The 27,500-nt window shown below is 41.4% G+C and overlaps 1 long non-coding RNA gene across 1 annotated transcript in view; it reads right to left on the bottom strand.

Moving 5' to 3' along the window:
* The window catches only part of LOC102290731, a 54,573-nt gene extending 30,698 nt beyond the window's left edge, over positions 1 to 23,875 (bottom strand). Inside the window, exons 1-5 of the long non-coding RNA XR_316368.3 lie at positions 23,394 to 23,875; positions 22,857 to 22,884; positions 22,275 to 22,400; positions 16,521 to 16,755; positions 6,232 to 6,473 (exon numbers count right to left, since the gene is read on the bottom strand). This is a non-coding gene — a long non-coding RNA (uncharacterized LOC102290731). The remainder of the gene's footprint in view (positions 1 to 6,231; positions 6,474 to 16,520; positions 16,756 to 22,274; positions 22,401 to 22,856; positions 22,885 to 23,393) is intronic.
* Positions 23,876 to 27,500: the final 3,625 nt, after the last annotated feature.

Genomic DNA, 27,500 nt, shown 5'->3' with positions numbered 1-27,500 from the left:
ATTTCAGACTGTTACATGAGTTAATGCCTATCAAGGGACGGGTGTTGGAAATTAACATCATCCATACACATGGTCGGTACACTGGCCATAACCTCTGCAACCGCCAGTGTTAATCTGTATTTAAAGCTTGCAAATTGTATGATGATTTGAGCTTTCTGACTCACCATGTCACATAATTGAAATAATAATTAGTATTTTATAAAAAATAAAATAAATAAATAAATTGTAAAAGATGATTGTTGCGATTAACATTATGGTATTTATTAAAACTGAGAAAAAAAAAGAAGATTGCAGAATTGTCACAGAACCAGCACCTCATCTCACATTTTTAATAGATTAATGTCTGTTTTTGAATAGTTGGATACAACCAGAAAGAATTGAATATTTTCATTTGTTTGGCAAAATTATTATTTTTAGATTAAAAAAGGCAAGACCAAGAACATTTTTATTCAGATTTTTTCTAGTTCTGTACTGTTGGTTTCATACTATATATACATTTCATCCTTCTCAGAACACAATCTGGTCCACAGACCCAGAGTTCTAAGGCTTGTTGTTGCCCCATGTCTATGGGGAAACATAAGTTGGATAAAAATCAAAGATGCATTGGTACAAGCTGATACTGTAGGAGCTCCAAAAATATGGTGGAGTTATATTGGAAGATTTCCTTGGTGTCCCTTGGTGGGAGGATAGTTTGAGTTTCCTCTATGTTGAGAACCTTTCTGCATCATCAGCAGGTATCTCAGGTTCACTAGCTTTCCCCCCCCTCTTCATGGCTGTTGTATTTGTCCTGGGAGCCTGGTTGCCTTGAAGGTGAAAATGGATGGCTACACAAGGAGGTACCCGGTTCTTGTTGGCTATAGCTTTCTGGAAGCCCACCTATTTGGTGATTTCTGTTGGAACCTTGTCATGTCCCCTCTCCCGGTGCTTTTGGACATCCTCCCAAGATGTGGCTCAGTGTGCACAGTACTGCGCCACATTGCAGGCATGATGAGCTTTCCTCCTTCCCCCAGATCTTTAAATTGCTTGGAGTTGGTAGATCAGTCATGGTGCATGGTAAGAAGTTCTTTCCAGGACATTAGTCCAGCAAGTGCTTGGTCCCACTGCATCCAAAAGCCTGGGGATGCAAGCCCCATCGCCTTCACCCGGCAGTCATCTTCTGCTGCCTCTGCACCCAAGCAACCTTCACAGACCACACTGATGATTTCTTGGGGCTTCCAGTATGCTTCTGGCTCCAATACTGCTTCTTGTGACTTCCACTTCCTGCTGCATCCAATAGATTTGTTGGCCTGTTGGACATTCTCGTCTTTTGATGGGAGGAGTGTACCCACTGCTCTTGCCTTGGTGGCTTTGAATTCTTCCACCAGTGATGAAACTGGTAATGGCTTTTAAGTGCTTTACAGGTTTACCAAGCTAAAGGGAGTGAGAATGCCCAACCATTTTCTCAGAAATTTGCTGCACAGCCTTTCCTTTGCTTCCAATTGTGGCATGGGGAAGGCATACAGTAGGAATAGCCATTGTAGTCTGGGTATGATGTCATACTGAAAGCACCAAACCTTGAACTGTCAAGCAGCAGGCTGTTGTTAATTGATTTGAGCGAAGTACTTAACTGAGATTTGGCATCCCTGGGATTGCCGGTGTCCTTCAGGGAGCTATCATAATTCTTCCCAAGACATTGGATCCCTTGCTCTTGAGTTGTTAGAATCTCTGAAGGTTACTGAAAGTGTTTCTTGCCCATTTTCCATTAAGGATGCTTCTGGATTTCTCCAGTTTAAATTCCACACATGTCCATGTTGCCATCTTCTCCAGTGCACTCAGGATCCACTGTGTTGCCCTGGAATGATGAAGTCATCACAGTTAGATTGTCTAAGAACACTTGACAGGCAGGATGTCTTGTGCTGTCCTCTGATTTAGGAACTCTTTACCTTATCCACCTGCCTCTAGCAGTAGAGTCATTGCAAACAGGACAACAGAAATTGTACATCCTGCTATGATGCCCTTCTCCAGCCTATGTCACTTAAAGGTAAAGTTTTCCACAGCGAACCTCATCTTCAATCTATTCATGTATAACATTACAAGCTGCACTATCTCTGGTGGTATTAGATAGTTCTCTAATGCAGGTTGAACGAGCTGTTGGATTACATTCAGGTAATGCTTTCACTGGATCCAGCCATACATTAGAGAGTTTGGTGTTGTTACTCTTTGCTTTCTTATTAATCTAGCCAATCACTGATGTATGCTCCATACAACTAGAATACCCTAACTCCTGCTTTCTGGGCACTAAGATCAATGTATTCATTATTGAACAAATAAGATGTCAGTCTTTTAGCAACAGTGGACCAGAATATTTCCCCCTCACCATCCAGTAGTGAATTCTCTTGAAACGCTTCAATCCCAACTGACATCTTCCCTTTAGGTACAAAGCAGCCCTCAGCAAGTGTCCAGAGGTTGAGCTCTTTCCTCTTTTTCCAGAGTGTGTGTAAGGGTTTGTATAAACTTTTCAGCTGAGGATAGTTCTTGTAGATCTTATATGAGGTCCCTGATGGTCCAGGGGTGAACCCTGCTTGGGTTTTTTTCACAACTGGTCTCACTTTGTCCATAGTAAATCCTGCTATGTTAAACTGGATGTGTGGCTTTAGCCTTGGTAATTGGTAAGGCTATTCCACCAGTGGAATGTTTCTGAAGAGATCACCATGTGCTACCACTACACTCTCTCCATTCACATTCCTTGTTTGAGCAACATGAGTTGCCAGAGGGCCAGAGCACTGTGGTGTGCCTCCTGGCTCAGGTCCTCCACTGACTGACAAGCATAACTCATATACTCAGAGATTGCCCTCTGGGTCCTTTGCATTGCTGCAGTTGGTGAAGTCTGATGCTTAAATATTCTGCCATAGCTGGAGCAACTTCGTTTTACCTCACGTACCTCTTTTGCCCAGTTTAGTTTTGTAGTTCTTACGCTGCTTTCCGGGTTTTTGGCTACATGGTCTGTCCATTCTGGCAGAGTAATACCCCCAATCTGCCTAGCCTTATTCTCTTTCTTTAGTACTTGTAGTTTACTCATGTAGAGTGCTAACTCTAACACTATTGCCTGCTGCCTTTCTGAGCTGTTTTCTGTTTTTTCACAGATGTCTGTGGGTCTTCCCCCACTGCCAGTGGGCCTTTCCCCGTGGTTACAAGAATGCAAGTGAGATAAACATTGACAATGCATTGCTACAAGCTGACGTCTTTGTAGCTACAAAATATGGTGGAGCTAGACCATAGCAAGATTTCCTTGATGTCACTTGGTGGGAGGATTGTTGGAGCTTCCTGTATGCTGAGGACCCTTCTGCATCATCAGCAGGTATCTCAGGTTCATAGCATTTCGCTCCTTAACCTGTACTCTTCAAAAGGCGGTTAGGCTATTTCCCTAAATGACTTTCTTTAAGTGCTTCAGTTGCAAGGAGAGCTTTTGCAGAAAGTATGGATGTTGCATAGGACCTCAGCAGCCCATTTCAATGGGAAAAATGTTTGCATGGCACCCTTTGATGACAGCTTCACCTATCAAGTCCAGGTACTTTGCTTTGTTTTGCTGGTTTAAAATTGCTAGCCTATCCTCCCATGGTATTGTAAGTTGAGCTAATAAGATACACCTACGAAAAAAAGAAAAAAAATTAAATAGAAATATACATATGCAAGAAATTTGTGAGATTCACATACAATCTCTCTCATAGTACAAACTTGCTAAACAAAGGCTACGTCCACACTGCAGGTCTTAATGCTCAATTCCGATTTTTTGATCAACTCCGATTTTTTTTGTCTGGTTGTTCACGCTACAAATAAAATGTGACAGCAAACGCGCTCTAGTGTGAACGGTTCATGGCCCTTAAAGCGGGCCGCATGCGCAAAAGAAGACGTCACACACAACACACTCTGTTTACGGAAGTAAAAATGGCAGCTACAGAGCTAGTAGGTGTTGTTGCAGCAGTCTATCAGTGTCTGCACAGTCGTAACCGACAGAATTTTGACAAATTAATTAGAGAAAGAAGGACACAGAGAACAAAGAGAGCCTGTGCTTTAACAATTGCCGCCATGCTTTCTCGTTTGTCTTCTCTGGCGCTGATAATTGGCATCTGTCTTGTGTCAATGACGTAAAAGATGGATTTAATGCGACATGACCATTCAAACAGCAGTTGCTTTCTAAAACATCAGATATCTATCGGATTTGGTACGATATACGAAAGTGACCTAGGTCGGATTTGAAAATATCGGATTTGTGTTGTTCAAACTGTCATACCATGATCAGATATGGGTCACATAGGGTCAAAAAAGTCAGATTTGATGCGCTTTCGCCGTGCAGTGTGAACGTAGCCTAATACTCATTTAAAATATTTAGACTTTAATCACCTCTTGTGTCACCTTTTTGGGTTTTTTGTTTTTATTTGAAATTTAGCAAGAGCGATAAAAACAAAATGCAGATTTCTGATTGTGTATATACATAGGATGAGATCATATTACAATCCAGTCTTGTTCAAAATATGAATCCTTTGTAGTGAATACACACAGAGCAAACTGGAGTAACCAGCCCTTCAAGCCAATGTTTTGGTCAGTTAAATGTTTTGCTGTTTTTCTATGATGTCATCAAACCATGATGCTAAGGCAATTTCAACTTTCCATGGATTTAGTAGCAAAAAGAGAGAGAGAGAGAGAGAGAGAGAGAGAGTGGGTCTTACTTTTCTTAAAGCTCTTTAAGAAAATATAGCATCATCAATGCACATATAAACTGACATATAACTGACATAGAAAATTAGTTTATATGTCAGACAGTGCAAAACTAAAATGCATTCAGTTTACAGTTATGCATGCTAGATAGTGTAGTGGTAAGACTACACATCTTTGGAGCAGGAGTCGCAAGTTTGATTCCCACCCAGTACCCAGTAAGGGTCCTGGCTAGACCCCTCATGCTAACCAGAAAGCCCTGGAATGGCACAGCTACATCTGTAGCCTGTCTGCAGCATGGACACAAGAGCATTTCACTACACATTGTACTCTGCATGATACTATACGTGACAAATGATAAAGCTTGTTTGTTTTGCTAAAAACAAATATCTAAAGTGTGCTAAAAGCGTTCATTCAGTGTCTGGTTAAATGACACATTTCAGTCTACTATTTGAAGACCATGGTTTATTTCTAGTCTCTGAATTGTAGAGTACAAAACCAAAGACCTCTGGCATAGACACTTCAATACAGAAAACAAGTTAACTTCCAACTGGAAGTCAACCTCAAAAAGTTATCCAACCAGAAAACAGGAGATAGATATTTTTCACCTGATTTTGTTTCAGTTTAGGAACAAAAGCAACTTAACAAATTGTTTAGCTTCAAAACAGGATTAAAAGGATTAAAATAATGGATCTTTCTTATGAAAGTATTGTCAAGGTATAAAAGTTACTGAACAAAGGAAGGCCAGAGCAAGTGTAAAAGTCCAATGAGATGGACATCTGAGGTTTTTTCATAATGATGATCGCTAAGCATATCATTTTAAAAAGAGTAACACATCTTTAAACACTGGCCTGATTTCATGATAACATATTCACAAACAGGACTGACGTGCTCACAGTGTGTAATATCTCCATCATTGAGGTAAACCTGTGTAATTCAAATATTGAGAATTTTCCTAACGCTGTTCCATCTGTCACCACAGTTCAGTTATGCACTGTCTTAAATATTGTAACATACAGCTTGTGGCCAGTTTTTTAAACATGCCTCGATGTTCAGATGCCTGTAATTTGTTTTTACTGATACAGAAGTCTTTCAGGACAAAGGTCATATACATCAAACACACATACAACAAGTTTCTAATCACATATAAATGGAAAGGCAAAATGATCGTGTTTCACTAGATTACCACGTTTAAACTTGGCAGTCAACAATGCCCCACTGCTAACTGAACAATGAGCTCTGTAAAATAGGTTATGGCATTGGATTGCTTTAGGTTGTACAGTTGTACCTGGTAAAAATTAGCCCTGAATATAATTTTAATGTTTTCAAAAAAAGAGGGTGTGATTTGTCAATGTAGTCCATTCCCTAATATCTCTCCTGTTTCTAGTGTCTGTTTGTTACTTTGTTTGAGACACGTATCTGGTGATGATACAAAAATGTTTGATTTTGATTAACAGGATGACAGCGTTGACCTTACAACTAAAAACATGTTCTTTTTTTGTTGTTTGTTTTTTGTTTTTAGGGGGAGTATGTATGTACCTTAATCCAAGAAGCCAAGGCTGGATCAGGAACAATTAGCTGCACGGGGTGAGGAGATGAAGGACACGGGTGTGAAGGAGACGAGAGAGACAAAGTAGCAGGTATTCAGGGTGGAGAAATGGAAGAGCAGAAAGCGAAGGGGTGGAAGGTAAAAAAAAGAAAAAAAGAAGAGAAGAGAAGAACTCATCTGCTGGGTTTCAGTCAGTCAGGATTTCCCCTCTGTCAATCCTCACTTCAGGCCCCTGAGAGAGATGGAGTGAATGAGAGAGAAGGATAAAGAGAGGGAGAGACAGAGACAGATGAGAGGGAAGGGGGAGAGAGGGGAATCACAAGTGAGATGGAAACTTGGAAACAGGAGCAGAAGAGATGAGGGATACAGGCAAAAACTTGAAAACATGGAGAAAAAAAGGAAAAGAAAGGAAAGCAGTATGAAACTGTAAATCAGATCAAAGTAGAAAGGATGGTGATAAGGGACGGGATGGACTAGATGACAGTTACAGGTAGCATCGGTGTAGCTACCAGATGAGATGATATGTCTTTTTCTAATGTCCCTAAACCCTCAAACCTTTTATATGTCATTCATGGTCAGCAGTGTAATCACATGCAATCACCGGCACTGGTCTTCCACACCTGTCCTGTATTCTGATTACCTGCACATATGGGAATTGACCGATAATGATGAGATATAGGTTATCCAGAGCAACTTATCTAATCCAAAACTGACACTTCTTACACCACATAAAAGCTGCCATTTTTATTTTGAATCATTTTGTAATTTACTTTGCTTTTAATTTGACATAATCTAATTAATTCCTACCTCTGCAACTTCGCATAATACGGAATAAGGAACTAAAGCAATATGAAGGTTTGTAGAGCCAAATAGGACTGTAACATATTTTTTGTTTTGCCTACCAAAATATGGTATTTTTCATAAGCATATGCACTTTTTTAAGGCACTACTATAACTAGAAGGAGTAGCTATAGTGAGCTCTTAAATAATGCACTGCAGGAGGCAAGCTGGATACCTCTACCTCCTCAGAAAAGTGACCAGCTTTGCTGTGCTCTGCTGTGCTGTGATAATGTACTGCTGTAAGATACATGGAATCATAAAATATGTGAATTTATATATAGTGGTGAAAATGAACACATACATGATTGTGATTAAGAGGTTCCTCTACACTGCCCATCTTTAGCAATATTTACTTGTTCTAAATTTGGCTAAAGTCCACTTCAAGGTTGCCTCCTTACGCATCTCTGAAATTCCTCTGTAGAGCCAGAGGCTGAAGGTATTGTTTCCTATGCCTTTAGAATATTATCCTGAACTCTCTTTCTGACCACTTTCATGAGGGCATTTGCAGTTTCGTTGTGGACTTCAAAAATACACAGAGAGGAACTGTCAATTTCTGTGTCCGACAATTAGCTCTGAGGTTAAGGTCTGTCCTTTGACTGGGCCATTGCAGCATTTTATACTCTTTTTCTCAGCTATTCTGTTGTACCTGATGTGCTTGGAATCATTGTCCTGTTGCATGGCCCAGTTTTGGTTAAACTTTAGCTATCGGACAGATGGCCTCACTCCAAGCCCAAACCATTCATCCTGCATGACAGTTGATCTGAGGTGTTTGTGTTGATTTGGTTTTAATTGGGTACTATGGCCAAACAGCTCCACTTAGTCTCTTCTGTCTTAGGGACATTGTTCTAGTCTTGTGGTTTATTTAGATTCTGCTTTGCAAACCTAAGCCACTTTTTTAAAGAGAAAAGATCCAAACAAGGCATACTTGTTCATTTTTTTTAGTATACCATCATGACTTTATCATTTAAAATGCTAACTGAGATGTTGCTCTTGCTTTTTTGTAGTCTCTCTGAGCATTTCACAGTCTGACCTTGGGACCTTGAATTTGTTGGGATGTACACTCTTGGCAAGATTGGCAACTGTCTGAATGTTTCCTACTTGTGAATAATCTTTTTCACTGCAGAATGATGGACATCAGATCATTTGAAAATGACCAGATAAATCCTCCCAGATTGAGAGGAAGCAACAATTGCTCCTCTAATATCCTTCATTGCTGATGTATTTCCAGTCTTTCTAAGATCACTACAAGCTTCTCCTTACTGTCTTAATTCCGATGGTAGTGGTAAGGATGCACCTTTTCTCTTAATTTTTTTTGTCAATTACATGAAATAATGTGGTATGTCATGTGTTGGTCAACTCAGATGAGACAGTTTGTCGATGCAGTGGCTGCCGCTCAGCAGATCATCTACAAATCAGAAGGCTGGTTGTTGGTGGCTGCACCACTCTGTATGCCAAAGTATCCTTGGGCAAGATACTAAACCCTGAGTTGCTCCCTAATGCGTTCATCGGAGTGTGAATGTGTGTTAAGGTTAGAAAGCTCTTGTAGAAAAACAGTGTTTTTATGAATGTGTGTGTGAACGGGTGAATGAGACATGTTGTATAAAGTACTTTGAGTGCTCAAGTGGAGTAGAAGAGCGCTATTTAAGAACCAGTTTAATTGCCTAAATTTAAGGACCAGAAGTTTTTTTTTATTATTATTATTATGTCCAGATATGTGAGTACGTACTTGACTGTATTTACTTAAATAGCACGGAGGTACAAATTTGAGGTTTGTGTATGATCTTTCCATGCTGACACACATTTATACATTACTACGGATAGATACTTAATCTGTACATAATGGTAACATTTTAATTGAGACACGCACATTAACCCAGTGTGCAGCCACATACAACTAATGTAGTAATGTGCAGGTTGAACACTTCCACATATTTAGGGTTCTGCTACAACAGCCATTTAATGTCTATAATTTAATGAGAACCAGAATACAACTACTTAAACTTTTTAACTAAATATAGGCTGGTGTTTGTAAGAAACTGAGAAGACTTTTAACCTGAAGATTTCCAAATCAATGCATACACTCAATCTGCAATTATAATCTGAAGAATTCATTTCATATTCAAGATAATCCATTGTAGCCATACTCCAGTGTCTGTTCACAGGCTGAAATAATTATCATACAAGTAATGTGATTAACAGCAAAGCTCATCAGGCTCAGATATCAATGCAAAAAAAAAAAAAAGAAAGTACAAAATGCACACACACTGTGGGATCTTGGTGTGGATAAATTAATGTATGTTCTGCATCACATGTGTGTTTCATCTTGTGTGCAGGCCTACAGCTCGGGCGTATAAAACGTTGCTCAGCTAAAAATAAATAAAGGGCTCGAGAGAGAAGCGAAAAGCATTGTGTGCTGTGAGTCACGGCCAGCAGTGGTGGTGACGATACACTCCCCCCATTACACACACACACAGAGCCAAAATCACACTTTCTCCTCCCCATTCAAATGCTGAACCATCCGGTTCTCAGCATCATCACACCAAGATCTCCAGAAGCACCAAAAGACTTTGCTCTACACAGTGAGACACACACTGCAGCGAGCCAGACAAAAATATTCAGCCATTATTAGAAGACAAACAAAATACACAAAAGCATCAATTATGCAGAAAGGGCTCATTTCTGTGTTGTCTCTTGAAGGTCCCCGTTAAACTCACGCTACTTCTATTTAAGGTTTATAATATTGAAGTTTAGATTTATTTTTACATTTTATTCATATGAATAGTTACCTAAAAAATGGATAACGCATTGCAAAAATTAATGAAATGGGACAAACAATCAAACACACTATAATTGTGAACCCATGAAAAAAAAGTTAAGCCCTGTAGTGAAATTCCACTTGAAGGGAGGATTATTATCACTTTGTTATGCATGTTTTCTTAGATAGATACTTGTCAGTATGCCAAGGTTCATCATCATCACCATGGGTGGACTCGTTGTTTGTTTGTTTGTTTTTTAGTTTTGCATGACAAGCAGGGATTTTTTTCTTTTTTCTCAACAAAAAAGAGAAAAAAAAGTCACCAGTTGGATATATGGGAAAAATGGATTTTGTAGAGAATTTTAGCCAACATATTGATATAAGATTGATCTACAAAAAAAATGTTTTCTTCTTCTGGCAGCTATAAACTGTTCAGTTACAACCTGAATTTAATTAGTAAAACTGAATGAATTTCAACACTCAACGCTGACTGGCCAACACCAGCACAGTATTTAATTCTGTGCTAACGCTGCAGTGACTGTCACTTTGTTCATGACCGGCCACTCCTGCACATGCAGCTCAAGAGCAGACTTTCTTAGAGCCCCATAGTTTCAATCACAGGATCTGCACTTAAATCTTTGGCAACTATTTGTGTCAAAGTGTATCAGATAAAACTAGTTTTCTCACGAACATCTAGACAAAGACCGTTACTTTTGGATTAATGTGCTCTAGCTAAACAAAGGAAGTCAATATGGGTTTTTACACAACAGAGTCATGCCTTTGCATTTGTTTCATTGTCCCTGAGCAGCTTGGAGTCACTGACTCATCTATGAATTCTGTATCATACAAAATACACAGAGCACTTGATGTCTGAAAGTTGAAGTTGAAGCAAAGTCGAAGCAAAAGTGAGGCTTTTACTGAGATAATGATCCTAAACACACAAAAGCATCCATCAAAGGAAAAATAGAAAAGGTTAAAAAAAACAACAACAATTATGTTCTTTGTTCAATCTTGCTGAAATGAGCAATACTTTCAAAGAAACATCTTGCAACTGAAGGGATTTTGGAAGAGTGGTCAAAAATTTTAGAAAGCTGAATTAAGAGAATGGTAACCATATAAGAAGTTATTTCCACCAAAGGGGCCAATACGAGCTTCTGATGAGTTGTGCTTTTGTGATTTTCTTGTTGAGTTAATTATTACAACAGCTAATTCCCCCTTTTGGATTTGCTGAAATACACCGATTTTATCTGTAAGTAATAGTTCAAAGAAAAACAAAAAAGATACCAGCAGCAGATTTGACAGCACAACTGGTTGGGACTCAGTGGCGCAGTGGTTTAGACTGTCGCCTCACAGCATGGTTCTTATTTCACAGTACTTGTTGAATTTGCCTTTCTATGTGGTTCTGTGTGACGTACTTCCAGCTACTTTGCCTTCCTGCCACAGTTTAAAGACATGTGTGTCGGGATAACTGGTTATTCCAAAATGGCTATAGGTGTGGATGAAAAAGTATGTGATTGTCAATCCGTTTGGACACCCTGTTCTATATACATATTCTTTATTTATCAAGTGAAAAAGTCTCATTGAGATTAAAAATATCTTTTGTACAGAGTTTACCTTGCCTTTCACCTTTGACAGCTGGGATAAATTCCAGCACCCTGTTAACTCTTAAGCTGGATAAGTGATTAAGAAAATGACTGGATGGAATAAATGTAATTTCCTCGACATGCACTTTTTTCACGACTGAATGCCTTTCACAGTTTTATCATAGATGTCTACATTGAGTTTCTTGGACTTTGTGACCTAGTTTTTACCTTGTCATGTGAATTGTGGGACCTTATACATACACAGGTGTGAGCCTTTGTTACCTATAAAGTTTTAGATGCCTAGGATACAACTAGATAACTAGATACGACTAGACATAATCTGGCACACCACAACTATGGTCTGGAATAGTTTTGTCAATGAGAGATTTCAGATTTTGAGTTTTGCGGTCACTTGGATCTGCACAAATACATCTGCCAAGTACAACTTTTGAATTACATTAATGTTAGTAGACTGACAAAGAACAGAAGGAGATACCTTGATTAATTTGTGATTAATTTATGAGAAAAACTGACTTGGTCACAGCAACAACAACAGTAATTGTAACTGACATTTGTTAACATACTCTACATATGGGATGACTCAAAATAGACTTATCAGGGCAGAAACACAAGAGTTCTTAGGGTGTCCTGTGGTCATTTTGGGTCGATCATTTGTTCAACTGGACTGGGACTAGGGAGTTTGAAGGTCAAGTAATCCCCTGAGCTTTTCTCAGCCATTCCTGAGTTGTGTGGCTGGTAGAACAGCCCTGCTGGGGGAGGACGCTCTCCCGTGTGGTGTGTGCTTGGTCACTGTTTATGAATATGGCACTTAATGCATGTCAAAGTAATATGCACATATATGCCAAGGCCCCAGCTGCACACTGTATTTTAAAGACATGATCAGTGTTCATCACGTCAGCTCTCAGTGTTTTAAAGCTGTGGAAGACTTGCGTCTAATACCACTACAACACAACACAATCATACGTGTGACACACACAAAAAAAGACTCCATATGCCTCGCACAAAAATATATGAATAAGCATTAGAATGAATGAAGTTTAATTTGATTTTGAAGGTATTAACTAAGGAGCTCTGTTTTTAATTCAAATTCCAAATTCCATTAGAATAGTATCTAAAGGAGGATCTGGGGTTTTTCCACTAATGTAGCATAATGGTGATAGTTCAGTGATGTCCGTGGCAGTCTCTTGCACTATTACACCTCCTGAGTGGGGAACGTAACTGTAGGATGTTACATGGTAAAAACATATGCGCATGTTTTAAGACTACATACACCTGTCATTTTTAAGAAAGCATAAAAAATTCCTATGAAACCTTTTTTTTCTCTAATGGATGCAAATTTAACCATTAGCTGGGGATAGTAGGTTAGGTTAGTGACTTATATCAGTGCTACATTTGACTGAGTTCTAAAATAAAGCGTTATAAACTATGCACTGAAGTTGTCACTGCTCACATAGTGATCTTAAAAAACTTAGCAGCCCAACAGATGGATGGACAGGTCAATAAATCGCACAGCTTGCGCAGACTGAGAATCATTTTCTGTTTCATATTAAAAGTTTCTTTTTGTGTTGCCGCAATTGCCCTCGAACTTTATCCATGCTTATTATTATAACCATAATAAACATCAACAATAGCATCAACAAAATCAAAGGTATCAGAAGCACTAAGCTTCTGTAGCCTAGACAAAAGCACTCAATGTAAACCATCTATTCTCATTCTCCAAAACAAATATTAATTGGCATAGAATAGCAAAAAAACTTATTTGGTGACTATTTCCATTTCAAGACTGAAACACAAACCATTTTGCTAAATGCAATATTCCTCGCATAGGGGATGCCTTTGCAGGACTGACTCAAACTTTACTACAGTAGCCACTTTCCTCATCCTGAAGGAGTGTGTCGCTTAGTGCAAACATGTCACTCATTGGGTTTTTACCATTTTCTAAGAAACTATGAGACAGTGATAGAAAATATACAGTGGAAGGCTTTGGCATACACTCTTTATTAGCATCAATTAATGTCATTCGGGGATTTTGGTCTTTCCACTATGAACATTCCCATCAAGGAAAATGTGGAGCTGCACAAGCCTTGTTCAGAGAAGCTACAATCTTTAACCACAGAAACACAAATAAACAGAGACAACTCATCCATGTTCAAAGGTGAGATTGATATGGCTTCAGTCCAGCATAAGGTAGACAGAACAAACGTGCTGCCATTTACAGCGCTTGTGAATAAAACAGATTTGATAGATATATGAAACGGACGTGGTTATTTTTCCTGCTTGCGAAACGAATGATGAAAATTATGAATGAATCCCCCTGCAAAAAAAGATAGAAGGATAAAAACAAAAGCCATGAAAAAAAAACCATTTGTTGTTGTTTAGTTCTGTTACATGACTACCTTTAGTGTTTGTATTTCAAATAGTTGATTGACGGCAAATATTGAGGTTACACTAAAAATAAAATGCAGTCTGTGATAAAGCCCTGAACGATAGCTTAGCCTATTGAGTCAATCCACATAAATTTTGAGTGCATCCACATGTGGTTTTCAAGACTGCTGAAACCAAATGGATGCTGCTGTCCATGGGATAATCCTCAAGGATAAATGCTTATTATCTGTTTTTGATGAGAAGCTATAATGAAGCACACACCCGATGTGTTATTAGCATCCGGAGTTTAACATAACTCCCTCTTTTTTGTAGCACATGTCTTCAAAGCCCTTTGGTCTCACTTTTAACCATGACGTCATCCCCCTAAATATAGCTCCGCACTGGTAGCTAACAACAGAAAAGATTACAAGAGGAAATTTAGGAACATGCTGTGATTTGTCATACACAGGTGGGATGATGTCAGGAAAAAATGCTCACCACTCATTTCAGGTAAAATATATCACGTGACTCTTATGAAGGTGAGTAGACTATTAAATTATGAGTATATGATCATAGCAGAGTGTGTATTTTGACCTGTAGTTGATATGTATACAGTTTTTAAAATGCGATGAGATTTTTGGCTTGTGTTTTTTTAAAACAATGGACACATTCAGTGACAATCACATGACAAATTATGTTACACTCCACAGCATGAACACAATCACATTTTTTCATTGCCAGTTGTTACCCCTACCAATTTACTTTTCCATCGTGGTGATTTACTGTTTGAAACATTATTCTGATTCTCTGTGCACAAGAGGGGGGAAGCAATGTCAGCATACAGTTTGATACGGCTACAGTCCCAACAGCATCATACGACACTGAGCTAAGACATCAAATGGTTTTGTGGTGTGATTAAAAATAAGAAAAAAGAACATGCCAATTTTCAGAGAAAATGATGCTTATATTTTTCAGACGTTCCCTTATTCTAATTTGGTGTGACGAGAACTCTGAGGCTATAAGTTATCAGTTACCTGGTTTGTTTGCCTAGATTTCAAATAGAGATATTTTCCCACAAATCTGTCTGATCATCACCACAGGTGTATTTGCTTTTGAGATTTTTCTGTGAGATTTCTGACACCGCCCAAATGGAAACTACTGGTAAGTGGAGTTCTGCTGTGGTCACAGCATTAGAAAATTGCAACAGCAACTTACTAAACTTGGTGTTATGTGTCAACATTTTTCCACCAAAGAAATAGTGTATTTTGCAGATTATTATGATAAATTATTTCATACAGGTTTGCTGTATGGAGGCAAAAGTACTGGAGATGGAAATTTCAAAATATGTTCAAATAAAAACCAAGATGTCTTTCTGACTAAACAGACACACACACACACACGTATCCCACATGAAATTCCCTAACTTTCAGAGCCATGATCATTTACTGAACACGAAGAAATGATGACAATTTTGTACTAATATCAGGCTAAAGAAACAGCTGTAAGAAATTCAAATTTGCAATGCGCTGTGAAACTAATTGTTGTGCTACTTTAAGCTGTGTGAAAATCATATTTTCAGGTTTTTATCCTCACACACACACACACATATTATTATTTTGACAGTTACAGCATATTTCTCAATCTTGAACTACCACTTCCTGTCTAAAAAGTTGTGGAACACCTGAATACACCATCTGTTATATAACAGAGATGAAAAAAATAAAGCTTTCCATAGGTTCCCCATGGGGAAGAACTAATTTACCCAGAGGGCAAACACCAGTCATTACACATGATCAGACATGATTGTATTCTCCATAACATTTAACTTGATCTCATCTTTCAGTTTACAGTGGGAACATATAATAACTTATAATAACTTCAACAATAACAATGGATTTTCAGAAGCTGGATGACACTTTTTTGCCCCTCTCTTTACAGAGTTATCACAAAGGCAAGTAAATCTAACATGACGCTAAGGTGTTGCCTGAACTGTGTACGATATGATGACTCACAATGAGAGGTGACATAGCAGGTAAGAATTTACATCTTCTGGTGCCAAAAACATACAGTATGAGCCAGATACAGTGCAAGTTATAGACAGGATTAAAGCACACCCACGCTCACACCAACTCCAATATAGATTATGATAGAAAAAAAAATAAAAGAAATTACAAACAAGCAAATGCTCATCATATACTTTGACATCCAACTGTGAAACCCATACCACAAATACCACTGAGTATCTAATCGGTTCTCTTGAAACCACGTGAACTCGACAATTACAACATCAGACTGACAGCTAAAACTTGCGCATGGGCTTCTTTCATACTATTGCACATATAGAGGTGATATAGCTAAAAAGCACGACGGACCCGTGTGACAGATTAAACAGAAAAAAAGCAAAAACTAAAACACGAAAAACCACTAACTCACTAATACACAAAGTACAATGCAGATGTATAGTGCAAATTTACATTGTGCTACTTCCAGCTTCTCAATAAATTACAAGATCACGGCAATTATTTTCCATTTGACTTAAAGTTCCATGATAACTTTAACATATAAATGATAGAAATCTAGAAGCACGAGACCCTACACAAACACAACTCTTGCTCACATGCACCGAGCTGTCATTACGAGCCTTACGCAAAACACAATTTGAAGGGTGATTTGTGTTTGACGTCATCCTCAAACACATTTCAGCCCGTGCAATTACCTGTCTCAAGATGGAGAAGAGAGAGAGAGAAGGTGAGGGAGGACAGAGGAAAGGGGGAGGAAGGAAGGTCGATCGGTCGGTCCCTCTTTCAGTCGATCCTCGGTGCATACATCCAAATCGTAGGTCACCTTTTCTCACCGGCGCCCAGCTGAAGGCTCCAGCAGCAGCAGTCAAGTCCACCTGAGCTCCTAAGTCACCCCGTTTCCATCTTCACTCATGTTGTCATTGTTCTCTCCTGCAAGACAAATGGACAAAGCGCACATGGTGAGACTTAATCGTCTAAAAGTTCGCAGGCCTAAAGGGACAGACGGAAGACATAATGTGAACGGGGGATTTGGGGACGGGGGGAGGGGGGGGGGCAACTTATCATCAGACGCACCACCACAAACCATTGAGAAAACCGCTTTTACGCGCTGAAATGACGCGAATCCTCGGAGTAAATATTCAGTAATTAAGCCACCTTTGAAAGGTGCCAAGATAAGTTTTCATTCACATCCCCACCCAGAAAGCAGGAGACAAGCCAGTGCCCCGTATTCTTGTAGACAGGTGTGGCTTTTTATCATTATGGCTATTAAGGCAGAAAAACGGAAGGCGAGTCCGAGGGTCAGAGGTCACGCTTTTTTGTTTTACGTAATCTCTGTGGTCGTTTCAATACGTGTTTATGCTTTCTTACACTTTATTGCCAGTTCATTAATCCCTGCTCTATGTTTTACACTCTTTAGATAATTTGGATTATCTAAAGAGTGCCTCGTTGAGATCTATGCGTTGCTCAAGAGTTGGGTCAAACGTCACTCTCGAAATTAGAAACATGTTCTGGGAAATGTATTTTTACACGGTGGGTTATCTAGTACGTCACGAACTTTTTTCCTCCCCCCCACCCCCATCTCAGTTCATTTTTCTGGGAACTCTGCGTTTTTAGCCAAAAGACACGGGGCCGCATCTGAGCGCTTTGGGATTAAGTCGTTTTTGTTCCCTGAACTACACTTTTTTCCTCGTTTTTTGAAACTATATTTTCCTGTCAGCGTGAGTGGGACTCAGCACATTTAGCCAACCGTTTTTTCCATCCTAGGGTTACACTTGCTGCTCTGTGGATCTGTACTGCAAATATGCGGAAATGTTTATTTATTAGGATCATTAGTACACTTGATTTTGATCATTCACACTTTTCATTCCCTTTACCTGTGATGGGACAGCAGAGAGGAAACAGGGCACAAAGTCGCGTGTGTTTTTTCTTCTCCGCCCTAAAATGAATTGAATCTCCTTTCGTTCTTTTTACTGTGTCTTCTGAAAGAGCTGGTGCTCATGTCTTGCTTTTATTTTCATCGCATGACTACTTTTGCTGCAGAAACCACTTACTGCATTCACACGAAGCTTCATGAGCCATAGTTTCGTGCTACTGAAGTTGGTAGTATAATGACCCAATCGCTAAGCTGACGAGACTAAAGTTGATCTTTTTCATCTTTTTTATTTTTTGTTTTGTAATCTGTTGGTTCGTACTGGAAGGACGTGTTCGTGGCCGGCTCTCTGTGTGCTCTTTGTGGGGAACGTTGACAGGGGAACAGTGGTGGGCGATCCTTGGATTAACTACTATTCACAAAACTGTGAGGGAGACACGTGCATTTTCTGTGTGTGTGTGTGTGTGTGTGTGTGTGTGTGTGTGTGTGTTAAAGAGGAGGCTGTTTGAATGTTCACGGACGCTACACACACAGAGTAACTACGTGTATGAGACAGGGATGCAGCTGTTCCTTATTCCTCTCCATCTGCCAGTTTGGATGGTCTTGTTGGGGAATCCCTTGCATATGCACTTTGCTTACAGGTGTGTGTGTGAGTGAGTGTGAGAGTGTGTGTGTAGTGTGTGTGTGGTGTGTGTGTGATGTGTGTGTGTGTGTGTGTGAGTGGTAGAGAGAGAGAGAGAGAGAGAGAATGTTTCCCACAGTTTTCTTTTTTGAAGGGAGTTAGGGGTTCAGTGACGTCCAAGCACCACACCCTCCAAAACACACACACACACACCTCCACGTGCAACTTGCAAGGGTCTCCCCGTGTTTACACTGCACTGCTGGGCCTGCTGTCACTTGGTCAGCGTGGCCGACGGCGTTGGGTTTGGGTGTGTTTGGCTGAAATAATGACTTGATGTTACACTGCTCGAAGTTTGGGGTCCGCCGAAATGTTTGTTACCAAAACTGTATTATTTATTTTGTTTTATGAGCACAAAGGCACGCAAGAGTTTGAAGAAAACTTGGGTGCGACGTGGCTGCAGAGCTTCGACACAATTTCTAACAAAGAAGAAAACTGTTGACTACGAAAAAAGGACACACTTAGGGCTGAAAAAACAAACATAACAAAAACCCCACAGCCGTGGCAATGATAAAAACGATAAGAGTAAATAAAGACAAATATGAACCAAAAGGAAAATCTGAGTAGAAAAAATAAAAGAAGTCCATTAAAAGGAAAGATTGTAAAATTCCAGAGTGCTGTCTTCTGATGTCGGTGTCTCGGCGCGGCGATTGCGCCCTCCGCAAATGCTTTTTGGGGTAAGGGCTTCCCAGATTAATAGTTATGAACAGCAAGCCCAGACCGCAAAAAGATTCGTGAAGGACATTATCTGCTGCTGCTGCTGCTGCTGCCGTCCTACGGAGACTCCGTGACACCTCTGCTCTCTGCTTCCGTGAATTTATCTCCCATCCCGACTCGGTTGATTATATCTCCAGCCTTCGGAAACCCGAGGCGAGTGTATCCTTCCAACATACACACACACACACGCACGCACGCGCACACACACACACACGCACACACACACTAGGAAGAGAAAGGATGGAAGAAAGAAAGACAGTGGAAAGAGGGGGGGTCTCCGGATGCCAAGCCGGTTGCTGCAACTGAGAGCTGTCCAAGGTCCTTTCGCTCTGATTCCCCACTCCTCCAGTTTAAATCCTCCTCTATCTCCCTTCTCGTCTCTCAACCAATCCTTTCTCCTCTCCCCTTCCCCTCTTACTCTGTTTCTTTCATATTTTCTCCTATTTGCTATAATTTTTTTTTATCCAAACGCTAGGATGTGCAAAGCCCGTGTGATCCACGGGAGCTGTGCATCGATGCGTTTTGTTGTCAGTGTGCTCTGTATTATATTCCCTGGTCCGTGGTGTGTCTCCCTATAGTGAAGCGCTGGCGCTCTGCAGCCGCTCCAGAGCGCTTGGTGAGGAGGGAGCAAGGCTGTAAACTGCTGGCAATAAATAGAGAGCAGGGAGGGATCTTATTGGAGCAAACTAAACCTCGTCATCAGCCAATCGGCTTCTCGCTCATATAGGGACCCCCCTTTTTGAAAAAAAAAAAAAAAAAAAAAAAGAAAGGAAAAAAAAAGATGGCTAACCAAATTGTGGTCTATGGCAGAGTTTATACTTTGGATATATGCATTTATATTAGGATCTACGACTCTGATGCGACTATGTCAGTGTTAGCAGTTTCTATTTTTCAGCCTTTTTGCGTTTGCAGAGCCTCTAACGAGACTGCGAAAACAACCGTCGCTCCACGCGTTTTATAGTGTGATAAATAACAAACGTATCAAACGCTGACGATAATAATAAACATGACACGTGACAACAAAAATTAGCTATTTTCACCTCATCAGAAGTAAAGGCATCCTGGACTTTCCTTACGCGCCAGCTACAAGCTGTATACAAAATAATGAGGGAATGCACACAAACGAAAATATGGTACAAAAACAAAGCTAACAATAATAGCAACCGGACTTTGGACAAGTGCGAACAAGCTTTGTACAGCCCTCTACATCGCGTCACATCTTAGCAAGTAGCATCTGAGGCGACTCATGGTCACCTACAGAGTTCACCGGAGGGTACCACTGCAAAAACCGACACGGGGGTCTCCGTGTAACAAATTCAGTCCCTACGATCCTTCAGTCATTTACAGGTGGGAAGCGAACATGACATTAACCATATGGCATGCGATTCACTGCAGTAGTTCACAGCTCACACAGCAACAAATGTTTAACTTAACAAAAACAACAACACGTTGCTGAGCATGGCGTCAGGAGTCAAAGAGTTAATCACAACCGTAAACCACTCGTCCTCACACATACAAAAAGTTGAAAGAATCTTTAATGATCTTCGTTTTAGAGGAAGGACAAATAAAATGAAAAGAACAACTTACCTCTTTTCTCTGGAAAAGTTCCATGTTTAATTTGTTTTTTCTAAGTTGCAGCTTTCAGTGCACCCCCTTCCCACCCCCCTTTCTACATAACCCCCTCAACTCCATGCACCTGGAAGTTACGGTATACCCCCCCCCTCATATTTTCACCGCCCCACTATCACTGATGACACTGGTCTGCATTCAACTTGGCTCCCAGCATCCCAGCAAGCACACACTAATCACACGCTTATGGAGAAAGGAGGTATTTGGAATGTCGGGGGGGGGGGGCCAAACAATGGTTAGTGCAAATCCAACCCCAGACTCCTATCCTCTTCCCTCTCGCCATGCGCCCTCTACCCCACCCCTACCCCCACCCTCCCCTCCTCCCGGTGTAGATATTTTTTTATTGGGTGGTCTTTTCATTTGCAACCCAGTCAGTCACGATTCTCCCCCACCGTCTGCACTGCACAGTGACTGCCTCTCTTGACGCAGCCAACGCGCACATTACTCACTTTAGCAGTCACGACTCGGGAATCCGTGTTTTTTTCACCGAAATTACACTCTTGGCGTTGAATTATTGAGCAAAATATGGTCCCTCGAGTGCGTATTTGCGGGTTTTGGCCGAAGAAGAACGACAGAATTGATGAGAATTTCTTTTTGGGGGGTTTGGAGAGGTGGAGCAGTGTATCGCAGGTGAACGGGATTTTTGTATGACAAATACCGGTGGCTGGTTGATTTTTATCTGTTTTGTTATTTTTTGTTTGTTTGCTCGTTTTAATCCACTGTAGTTCTTTAGCCAGAATGCAAATGTACTGAGGAAATTGGCCAAAGTCGTGCACAGACTCGGGGTGAGCGCGCTCGTCGAGTCCCCAGTCGGGCTGCAGAGCTGTGCAGACGCCTGTAGCCTTGTTGTGATCTTTCCGTTCGTTAATTTAACACAGCTACCTTAAACAAAACGGGCTGATTCCTTCACAATTTGTCGTGGAGTAGATGGCTCTGATAGAAGCCCTCGCCGGGATGAAAAGTTATCGTGAGAAGAGCTCTCAAAAAGAAAGAAAAAAAACCCCACAGAAAACCCTCAGCTATTTCGCAACTGCTCTTAAGAGCACTGCAAACTCTTTCAGTTCAAACCGCTGGATTGGTAGGGATGCGAGATGCGAGAATATATCCTTTATGATTTTGACTGGCACGCCAGGAAATCACGAGGCTGACGCCAGCAGGAGAAGAGCTGATCCAAGTCAGTCCGGCTGTACCTCTTTCTCTCCTTCTCTCTGCCCATGGCATCCGTCGAGGCAGTTCAAACTATGCAGGCGGGAAGAACTATATTAGAAACATCTTTTTTGGTTTGGGGCGGGGGGGGGGGGTGTGGCGGCGAGTGTCCCTCATTAGTAGATTCGGGCAACTTAGATAAGGTGGGGTGCTTCAATACTCTTTCCAGGAAAGATGATTCGCTCAGTATACGAGCTCCTGGTTTCCAAACAGGAGTAAACAAAGCTTCTGGCTGCCGGGATCAACACCAACAAGCCCCCTTAACATACACACGCATCCATACAAACGCACATACAGTGAAGCACACCAGCAACAGCCCACTACTGCCACTTGGTGTGGTTTCAGCACCATTGCTGCTGGACAGCTCCCGGGTTTCCCCATGCGGTGTGCCTGGTCTCTGCTGCAGCAACAGCTCCTTCACATCACTCCCTCCTCTTCCTCTTCCAGCGTCGCTTTTCTGTCAGTAAGATTCCTCTTTAAAAAAAAGGGGGGGGGGGAGAAGACGGGGGGAAAGGCGTCCTTAAGCGCTCATCAGAGAAGGGTTCCCCTCGCTTTCGCGGTTAAGCATAGAGATGGGAGGGAATAAAATAAATATGTGATAGAGACTCAACAGCGCCAATAGACAAAGGGAGTTTTTGCACTAGCTTATTTACTAAAAGGGGTGATTCCTACTCTGCAGGAAGGGTTGCTTCGGCTCTACAATCAAACATGGCTAGTAAAGCATGCCAGCAAAATCCATGCGTAGGACCGTAAGTTCAGGGGTTGTTTTTTTTGTAAGTTTTATTTTTTATTTTTTGTGCATGAGCCAAAGTGTAAGGCAAAATTGGAGGAATAGAAACCGCACAGACACTCGGCAGCATGCACAAGCAATTACCACACAACAAAAAGTACACGGAATTAAATAAGTGTGTGTGCAAACGTCTCACTCACCAGTTTGCAGTCACGTCCTTGTTCGACACTGCAGAAAGAGAAAGACAAGAATTGAGATTTTAGTAAAGGGAGGGGAAAAAAGAAGAAGCCGCAACAAGAGTCTGGTAGAAATGCAACAGATTAAGTCCTCCATTTGTTGTTATGTAGGCTTACAGTGGCACGTCCAAGTTTGCTCAGGATCGCCTCCTTTTTATACAAGTGATACCCGTCTGTCTATTTCTGGCGCACGATCAAAACTATGATGCTATTTTTAGGTCACAGTACGAGGAAGGAGAAGAAAAAAAACACCCACAAAAAAGGCACTGCTTGGGATCTTTACGTGAAGAGCATGTAATGGAAATTAATTTTGCTTCTCCAACTCTGCAAAGATCCCCGAGTCCCCTCCGTTGCATCATTGCAGTGATTTTTTTTTTTCCTTTTTCCCCCCTCTCAACCCAGCGTGCCTTCAACAGCACCACCACGTCCGTCTCTTCCTTAAAACACGCCACTTTCACCACCTAACAACTGAAATCTGGAACTCGTCGACGCTGCCATTACCATCGACAATATTTGATGTCTTGTCGCCCTCTTCAGAATCTTCTCGTCCCAGTGTCACTTCAGCAGCTGAAACTCATGAACGCTAAATAGGTCCAAATGCTGATCAGCACGGACTGCCCGGCGGTCCCTGAAGGATTTTATTTTTTCTTTTAGTCGACATACGACATAGCACTCTTATATTTAATAATTAAGCTTTGCTGACGAGAAGACGAAAAATAATAAATAAAAAGCCTTTTTTTCTTTTCTTTTTTCTAAGGGCTGCGTCAGTTACTAGGCATTGACGTCACGTTCAGATTCTCTCACTTTACAGCCCGGAGAGTCTGATTAAAGGCTGCCTTTCTGTCATCAGCTCTCTTCGAAAATTTGCCACGTGGAAGGAAAAAATATAAGTGATAAAACACGAGGATATACTGGTGGGTAATATGGTATGGACTCGTGGAAACTGCAGCTTTAGAGTAGGTTATCTCTTGGTGAAAACCCTCCTCTAAGCATCTGGCTTTCCAGCCACCCTCCTCCCACCCATGTCTCCCCCCCTCCCCACACACCAAGTGTCGGTGCTGTTTTGGTCTTGGAGAATTTATATCCCAGCATCCAGTGCATTTGGCGGGCAAAACACCCGTATCTCTACGGCAAAGGAGAGGAAAACACAACCTTAATCTCCTGTTTTCCATCGGTCGAGCCCACGCACCAGACCCCGCTCGCCCACGGAACAAACCCCCGGGAGCGCACACTTGTCGGTGCAAAGGTGTACAAACAAACCTCCCTCCACAGTATGCTCAATCTCTCTCCCAGCCCTCTTCTGTATCTATAACATCTTTACTGTAAGACCCTCTTTACGCGCACCAGGCCGTCCATCTGCACTCATGCCGCGTGGACATTCACGAGACTTTATCCGATGGGGCGGGCTGGCCTATGGTGGATGGTGTTAGGGTTTTAGAAATGAAGGCAGTGAGTACCAACTGAGTGGCAGCTACCTAGAAAAGTCGGCTCTGAAAGAGAAAAGGGCTGCGCCCGTCGCATCGGTTTGTGCTATTTTTATCCCTGCCTGTAGGCCAACTGTATGCCCGTGACTGCTGGCGAATGCATGTATAGGGACACGCTCAGAGAAGGGATTTAGGATATCCTGAATACCGAGATGACAAAAATGCACCCCGAGTAATCAAAAAATGAAAAAAGGAGTTTTATTCTTTGCGTATTTTGTAGTCTCTTTGGCTCTTATCACAAATGTATGAGTATAAAACATGACACAGCAAGTAAATATCTGATTTAGCTCACACAAAACAAACATTGGCTACACTACATGCAAGCACGTATGAGCACATACAGTGGTCTACAATCATTCAATCAAGAAATAAGCAGTGTCAGTGGGAGATGAAGCCAAGGTTTGCCAGCGCAGTGCACGGTGATCACCGCGTGGTGTCGACAAACCCAACCAGAGAACCTCCTTTAATTTTAACCCAAACTTTGTCTACCCCCACCACCTCCACCCTTCCAATAAAAAATAAAAAATAAAAAAACATTTAAAAAAAAACCGGCACTCTTGACTCCAGCGAAAACCAAGACACAACACACTTTTTGTCCGAGTTCACATCACAACGAGAAGGTACTGCTTCTGTTCCTTTCACTATCACAACTACTCCGACACAGGCAGGAGGCGTGCCTTCTGCAAAAACCACACAAAGATCTTTGTACACCAAGTCTGTCAAACGGATTTCTCAATTTTACCGGCCACACCTGCACAAAGTACAAAAGATTCACTTTTAAACGACCTTTAAGGCAAAAGAACAGTACTGTGCAGCGGTTTTAGCCACTCGAGGCGATTAGCTGCTTCTAAGCAGTTTTCGTTGAGTCATTTTCCCCCCCGCATGCCAACGAGTTCAACCATAAAGTCAAGGATATAAAGAACTATCTTCGGCAACCAGAAGAAATAAAAGTCCTGGCACCGATGGTGTGGCATCCAGAGAACTGTGATCTATGACATTCTGAAACCACAGAGTAACTGTGGCAAGTTTTTGTCAAGGATACTCAAAATGTGTACACAAATGAACGTAGGTGAAGTGGTGCTGACTTGAAGCCAAATGTTACACAAAATACTTACTGATTCAGTTTCCGATTACCGCTTTTTGTACGAGGTAAACTTATCATGAACCTGTAACAACCTCTCCGCATTGGCACAACTTTAAAATATTCGTTTTCACAGCATGAAAGAAGTAATAACAAACTATAGAAAATAAAACAGCCTTATGCGTTTATTTTCACGTCATTAAACATTTTGGACCACAGTTTCTAATTTACCTTAGGATGTGAGTGCGTAAACGAACAGGGAGCTCTCCGTGGTGCTGAACAGCTCAGTCGCTGTTTGAGCCATGTGAGGGCAGCTCAACCTGCCTGTTCTGCTGAATCTTCTAACTTCCCTCCCAGACTTGAGTTTTATAACGACGCCACCTTATGTTGCTCCGGCGAATGCAAGTAGCATTTTGAGACTCACGGGACTAACAAATGCGGTTATATCGCGGCCATGAAAGAAAACAAGACAGCATGTACCTCCGAGGCAGCTGGCGACACGTGTGGGCTGACGCAAGTCCGCTGCAGAAAGTTGTTTACAAGTGGAGGACTAAGGACGCATAACCTATAAGTTTATAACTAATACTCACGAATGAGCATCTACCATGCAGTTCTACTTCTTTGTCACGACGGGGGAGAACGCCGTTGTTGAGGCCGTAAAAGAAAAATCCATAAATATATACAGATTATGTAAACACAGCCTTGGGGGGAAAAAAGTGTTTTTTCCCAAAGTTTCCCTCTCTGTCTATCTCTTAGTAGTTACTAGGCATCTCAGTAGATCAGGCAGCCTGAAGCAGAGGATCCCCAACACGTGAATACTCCTACGCATTACCGCAGCCCGCTCTCTTTGAGTGTTTGCAAAATCCCATCTGCTGCCAGTATGCACACACAGACACAACCAAAAAAAAAACCAAAACACAAAAAACAAAAACCCGTCTCACTGCTATTTTTAATACCCTATTCTGAACGTTCCCAAAGTTATCAGTGCGCAGACACCAAACGGCATCCCCTGCAATGACCCTTAAAAAAGTCGCGCTGAGTATCCCCTTTGCAGGGAATAAAGACAAGTGGTGAGGTTAAGCTTTAGCAGGCAAACATTCACGACTACAAGCAGCATGTAAACGGATAGGCAACAATGAATACGTCCTCTTAAATGATCTGCATAACATTGCGGTCTTTTTTTTTTGAGTCCCAGTGAAGGCGAACCTCACTTTGGATGGCGTTCCCTGCCACTACAGAACGTCTCGTGAGAATGCTGTTACCTTTGTCTTCGGATCAACCGGTTATGATGGGGGTGACTAAGTCCCAAAATATCCAAGCACGGTCAGGCTGCAAACTTCCCTAACTAGCTGCCCACGAATTGGGTTTCGCGCAACAAATAACAGAAAAAACTTACCTGCAATATTTCTTGCTTTCTGTGTCTTTATAAACTCTGTTTGTATACATGATTTGAGCAGAAAGGGGGACAGGGCAGCCTACAGTCTCTCCTCCTTCGCCAGGATGGAGAAAGTCAGTCCGTTGCGCGTCCTCTCCCTGTTGTTGTCGGAGGGTAAAATATTTGGTGTTTGCATTCAAGATTCAAGGACCCTGCTCAAAAGAACGGTGGGTTTGGATGGATGGTCTCGGGGAGGGGTGAGGGGTTTGGAAATGTAAAGGTGGCGGTGGTAGCCGGACAGGAGGGGAAGAGCACAGAGTTACAAATGTGCGCCTGATTATAGAAATAGCCCGCCAAATCAGGGGGACTTCACGCATTCGGGGAGGCGCGCCACACGATTCACCTCACGCCAAATACTCTTTTTTTTCTTACTGTCTATGCGTAGGCGTGCGTTGGTCTGCGTGTGTGAATTACTTCCAGACAGGGACGGAAAGCATGAATGGTGCAGGGTAAGCCCGACTGAAAGCTCGTGCAGTTATTGGAATTTCAAAAAAAAAATGAGTATATAAAAAAATGAATAAATGATTCAGGAGGAGAAAAACAGTCAGTGTAAAAACACTGGGAACTGTCTTGGGTGTTTCGACAACGAGATCTGAAAGCACCTCTCT

This window comes from Haplochromis burtoni, unplaced genomic scaffold (assembly GCF_018398535.1).
Source record: "Haplochromis burtoni strain Fernald_Lab_line unplaced genomic scaffold, NCSU_Asbu1 Contig_145, whole genome shotgun sequence".
Taxonomy (NCBI): Eukaryota; Metazoa; Chordata; class Actinopteri; order Cichliformes; family Cichlidae; genus Haplochromis; species Haplochromis burtoni.
Note: the sequence above shows the minus strand (reverse complement) of the source record. Positions and strands in the feature narration are given on the sequence as shown.